At 43.9% G+C, this 6,197-nt stretch overlaps 1 pseudogene; it reads right to left on the reverse strand.

The window, feature by feature from the left end:
* Positions 1-1,921: 1,921 nt before the first annotated feature.
* Positions 1,922-3,664, reverse strand: LOC102838994 (annotated as a pseudogene).
* Positions 3,665-6,197: the final 2,533 nt, after the last annotated feature.

Below are 6,197 nucleotides of genomic sequence, written 5' to 3' on the forward strand. Positions count from 1 at the left end.
CAGCCAAATTTCTTGACCTAGACAAGTGAGCACCTCCAACACTGCATTGTTTGTTGGGCATTTCAGATTGAATTCTGTAAATTCCTGGAGCCTTGTTTTGTCCTGTGACTTCAGTACCACTTGGACGTCTACCTTCAATATCATCAGTTTTTGTTTATTCTGAAACTTTTTATTGTGAATTGAATGAAGGTTTACATATAAGACCATCCATTATACATTCAACAAATCAGTCACTTTCATTTCAATTATTATAATCCTTTCCATGTAATAACTATTCATCCTATTTCTTATCTCTGGTTCTTATTTCCATTCCACCCTCTTTCCCAACCCTTCTGAAGTTTGTCCTAAGGTAAATGTGGCCCTTCTGATTTTGAAAGTTTGACCATTTCCATGGTGAGCACACTTTACCAGCGTCACTGTTCCTCCTATATTCCTACGTACCCTTTGACTTAAAAGTGAACCACAAAGGTGAATTCTGCTCTAGACTGAAGGGTGGCTGAGGGCCATAGTCTCAGGTTCCTCCAGTCTCTTTCTCACCAGTAAGAGTTTTTAAAAAGAATATTTAGTTTTGTTCCACACTGCCTCCCACTCTATTCAGATTCTTCTAACGTGATCTTTTTTAGAGCAGTTGGTAGTGGTAGCAGGGCACCATCTAGTTCTTCTGATCTCATAGTCATGGAGAATGATGTCCACATGTTCCATTCGCTCATTGAACTAATTGATTCCAAGCATCTTTAGTGTTTGTCACTTGTCTTTCTTCTTCACATGGAGAGACCAATAGTTGCACCTTAGATAGTCACTCATGAGGTTTTAAGATCCCAGTTACTACTTGCCAAAGTACGATGTAGAACATTGTTTTTGTGAATTAGGTTGTGCTGATTGAACACATTGTCCCCTGAGACTATTGTCCTGAACCCCAAATGCAGCAACTCAGATCCTCAAGATGTCTGGCAATGTTGAAGAAGTTTTCATCATTTTGCCTTCTAGGTTTTTCACCACATTTTACACACTGTGTGCTTTGCCACAGTCATAGTTTGCAGCAAAGCTAAGGTCTCATGTACAAATATCCTCTCTCAAACCTTTATATATTTGTGGGTATACTCCTGGTCTCCCTCCCATACCTGTTCAGCCTGTGTGTCTGTCTATGTGTCTACCTGCAAAACACGTTGTTCCAGGGTTGTATATATAACAGGATTTATCTTTGTCCCCTTTACCCTTTGCATTCCTCCCCGTGTCTTCAACTGTCTTCATCATTCTTCAGCCAACTTCCCTCTTATTGTATACTGCCTTCCCCATCACCTGAGCAAACATGTTTCTATCCTCTAGCCAGTGAATTATTCTCCCTTATTTCCAAAACCTGATAACCAACAAATAATGATTCTTTTAGCATGAAAGCCTTTTCTTGAGTTTTTACAATAGTGGTCTCAAACAATAGTTGTCCTTTTGTGATTGAATCATTTCACTCAGTAAAATGTCCTACAGATTTATCCATGTTATGAAGTGTTTTACAGATTCATCATTATTCTTCAATATTGTGTAGCATTTCTTTGTTTGTATGTACTAAAGTATGTTTATGCATTCTTCCATTGATGGACTTGTAGGCTGTCTACATCTTTTTTCTGGTGGTTATGTGCTGTGGAGTCAGTTCGACTCATGACGACCCTGCACGGGGTTTCCAAGGATGCAAATCTTTAAGGGAGCAGAAAGCCTCATCTTTCTCCAGCAGAACAGCTGGTAGTTTCGAACTGCTGATCGTGAGGTTCGCAGCCCGTTTGTAACCATTACTCTACTCTGGTTGCGTCAAGGGAACTCAGCTTGACCCTTCAGAGCCTGGGCCCCCAGCTTCAGGCTGAATTTCTGTGAAAAGGCTTCGTTTACAAACTCCAGTGGGCAGAAGGTGGTGTCCGTCTGCGGTGGAAGGTCACTCGCCTGTACCCTGCTTGATGTCCTCAACAGGGACGGGCAGCTCAGGACCCTTAGCCTTGTGGGGTGTGGCCGTATCTAGGTGCTCCTCCTTCACCCGCACAGTGAAGACAGGATTGGGCTTGGCCAAGGTGCCCCCGGTAGCCTGCAGCTGGTCCTCCAGCTGGGCCTTTTTAAAATCCTGCCTCAGGGGCCAGGCTTGGCAGGCACTATTCTTTTCCTTTTCTTTCCAAACTGTTTCCTATTTTCTTCGTGGCCTCTTTGGCCTTAAGAGGTGTGGTCGACTGGGCTGTGGCCACAGGGGGATGGAGCTAGTAGCAGGTGAGCTCATACCAGCCCACGGGACTCACTGTCTACCCACTGGTCATACTCGCTGTCCTAGCCGTCAAAGTGGGTGCTGGAAAACTGATGCTTCATGGTGGCCAGGCAGAGGAGCCACGGCTCCATCAGGTCCATGGCCTCCAGCTTCATGCCCACCCTGAAGCAATGGTTGGGGCAGTTCGTGTTAAAGAGTCTTGACGGTGCTGCTTTGGATTTGGTCTTTTCCAAGTCGGCCTCCCAGTTGAAAGTCTGCCCCTCAGTACCCTTTAGGAGTCGTGTGCTCAATGTTGTTCTTCTGACAGAAGGGGGCTGGGCAGATGGTGTGGGAGGAGGCGTGGTAGCAGAACCAGACCGGGCCATCCGTAAAGGGATCTGTCCACATGCATCATCAGGTAGCCATCTAGAAGCACCTTGCAGATGGTCACCATGCAGAAGTGCAGAAGTTGCCCAGATTCAGGGGGTCAATGGCCTCCAGTTTTGTGACCTCCTCAAACCAGCCACCTTCTGTATACAAGGCTCAGACCTTCTTGAAGAGGTAAGGAACTGCATCACGGTATATTTTCCAGAAGGTGGGATGGTGAGCCATGTCACTGCGCTTCTCTGACATCTTGATTCTGTGGCCAATGCACCGTGACCAGCCCACTGGGTGGATGAGGGGGCTCCACATGTGGCACCAGAAGTCATCGTCATTGTCTCTGTCACCATCCTCATAGAGGAGCTGCAGGCAGCCCCCTATGACCGTGTCTACCTAGGCCATGTGCCTCCATGATACCTGGGACTTGTCCACTACCTCTAGCTGCATGCCTTATTGGAAGGGGTACTCCATGCTCTCTGCCATCTTGATATGGAAATCCACAGGGAGGATCCTGGAGCCCACTAGTCATTTCATGAGGTATCCTTTCCAGCCAATGAATGTGGCATGGATAGTTCGTGGAGTCACTAGCATCTTGCTGTTGATGACACACCAGCCAATGGGGTTGACAGCCACGGTCCCTAAGTTGCACCAGAAGTCATGGCCGGCATCATTTTCAAAGCCTTCATACCAAAGCAGTATCCAATACCCTGCAGCCTGGATGACAGAGGCAATCCAGTACAGTCGGCTGGGGAGCAGTGCATCACTGTTGAGCACCTCCACCTTCATCCTTTTCATTACATCCTCCCACTGGTCATAGAGTGGCATGTGTTTAAAGCAGCTGACGGAGGAGTTTTGTAACTGTATTCCTTCAGGAACTACCACCAGTCGAAACCCAAGATCAGAGCTGCAGAGAAGGGAGAGGAGAGCAAAGGGTAGAGCGGCAGCGGCCACTCTAAGAGCCCTGGACACTGCAAGGCCAGTACAGGGCCCTTCCCCAGACCAACTTTCTCATTCCAAGTTTACACTGTGATGCCAGGCTTCTGGACCTGCCCCACCTGCGGCCATCAGGACCAAAGACCCCCGAATCAAACGAAAGGCTACAGGAAATAGACATGGAGGAAACATCCAGAGTGAAGTTTCTCAGCCGTCTTCCCACAAAGAAACCCTATGATGTTTTTAATGAATACAATGATTATGACATATGTCCTGCTAGCAGATTCTTCCTTGCTGGCTTTGATGAAACAAGCTACTCATGTGACAAGAAAGGGAAGGCAGCCTCTGGCCAATAGCCAGTAAAGAATGGAGGCCCCCAGGCTAACAGATGTCAGGAACTGAATCCTGCCAATAACCATGTAAGCTTAGAAACATGTTTCTAGCTGGTGGAACCTTCAGATGCCATCTCAGTTCTTGCCAACACCTTGATTGAAGACTCATGGAAGACTTTGAAGCTGAGGACCCAACAAAGTTATAACCTGTATCCTTAACCCATAGAAATGATGACATAATAAATGTGTGTTGTTTTGTGTCTCTAATTTTGTGGTAATTGTAGCATATAATTGAAGAATTGAAGAAATCCAAGAGCTGAACAGAAAATGTCAAAGATCAGCTCGAGAAGATAAAACCAAATACTATAATAAAATATGCAAAGATTTAGAGTTAGTAAACCAAAAGGGAAGAACACGTATTGCATTGAGCAAATCTGCTGCACAGGAACTTTTTGTATTGAAGAGCAGAGATGTCAGCTTGAGGACTAAGGTGCGCCTGACCCAAGCCATGGTATATTCAATAACTTCATATGGATGCAAAAGCTGGACAGTGAATAAGGAAGATCATAGAAGAATTGATGCCTTTGAGTTGTGGTGTTGGAGAATATTACTGATGCCACGGACTGCCAAAAGAACCAATAGATCTGTCTTAGAAGAAGTGCAGCCAGAGTACTCCTTGGAGGCCAAGATGGCTAAGCTTCGTCTCTCATACTTTGGACATATTGTCCGGAGGCAACAGTCGCTGGAGAAGGATGTCATGCTGGGTAAGGTGGAGGGTCAGAGAAAAAGAGGAAGACCCCTAACGAGATGGATTGGCCAGGTGGCATCATTGATGGACAACAGTAGTGAGGTTGGCCCAGTTTCGTTCTGCTGTTCATGGGGTTGCTATGAGTCAGTTCCGACTCGATGGCACCTGACAACAACAACATAGCATATAATTATGGTACATAACAAGTGTATATTGGTAAATGCCGCTGAGTCAATTCGGACCCATAGCGATCCAGTATAAGGTTTCCAAGGAGCAGCTCGTGAGCTTGAACCACCACCCTTGCAGTTCAAATGATATTGCATTCTGACACATTAGCCCACAGAACCACACCAGGAGTCCTAACTAGTGTATAGGTAGATAATTCATACACTATTCAATGAGAACTTTTAAACAACTTGGTTCACTTCCCATTACATATCTCATTTCTAATGGGAAGTACCATGTCCTTGTCAAGCTTTCTGTAACTTATTGGTAATGTATTTCTATTACTATAAGATATGTGTTCTGATTTTTATCAAACTTCACACATTCTCATTCATCTGCTTTTTACTTAATGATCTATTCCAAAACTCATTCATACTAAGCATCTGTTTTTGTCTCTTCTGCATCAACTTGCTATTCATTTCTCTCATAGAATCCTATTTTATGACCTTACCTTTCCCATACAGTGGTTATCAAGGTATTTTTCTTTATAAAAAATGTCCTTCCTAAGGGAAACTCTGATGTAAGTAATTAAAATAGTTTCTTTACCCTACTACATAGCAAAATTCCCAGAAGATTGTCTGAGAGAGACTAAATGTTTGACAGATTTTAACATTCCCTTCTTTTCCTCCCTTCTCATCTTTAATGTGCTACCTCCCAGGCATTTATGATGCCTATGAGGCCACACCAATGAGATTAGGAACCTGGTGCTTCATAAATTTTTCCAACATAGGTGTTTTTCAAACTATCTATGGTGAAGGGCAATTTTTTTATTAACTTAAAAAAGTTTTGCAATGCATTATTGCAGTTGGATACATTTAAAAATCTATAATAAAAATGAATGTCAGATTAAGGATTTCAAAGTTTGTCTTGAGGACTCTGGGGAACCATTGGAAAGTTCTCATTGGAAGAGACAAACGTTTCTGATCTGTGCTGTAGAGAAATCATTCTGGCAGAAGAATGGATGATGCATGATGTATCTTGAAGCCCCTTAGGGAGCTATGATGGTAGCCCAGGCTGATGAACAAGAAGAGAATAGTGGAGAGGGATTTAGAAGGCATCATTTGCATGACTTAATCCTCCTTGAATGAGAAAGGAAGGCAGATTGAAAGACAGAAACCATTTAAAGTAGAAGTGCTGATTCAGGGCAATAACCCAATCCACAATGCCTCTCTAGACCAAATTACCAAAGTCAAAAGATCAGATCCTTTGTGAAAGTGAAATCAGGATATTTCCTGAAAGACTATGTAAGAAGAAACTAGGTTTATATACAACAAACAACATCCCCTATCCTACTAGCTCAGAAGAATGGAGTTTTAGTCTCTGTTGCTGTTGTTGTTGGTGTCATTGAGTAGTTCCCTCT

Source organism: Chrysochloris asiatica, unplaced genomic scaffold, assembly GCF_000296735.1.
Source record: "Chrysochloris asiatica unplaced genomic scaffold, ChrAsi1.0 scaffold00001, whole genome shotgun sequence".
NCBI lineage: Eukaryota > Metazoa > Chordata > Mammalia > Afrosoricida > Chrysochloridae > Chrysochloris > Chrysochloris asiatica.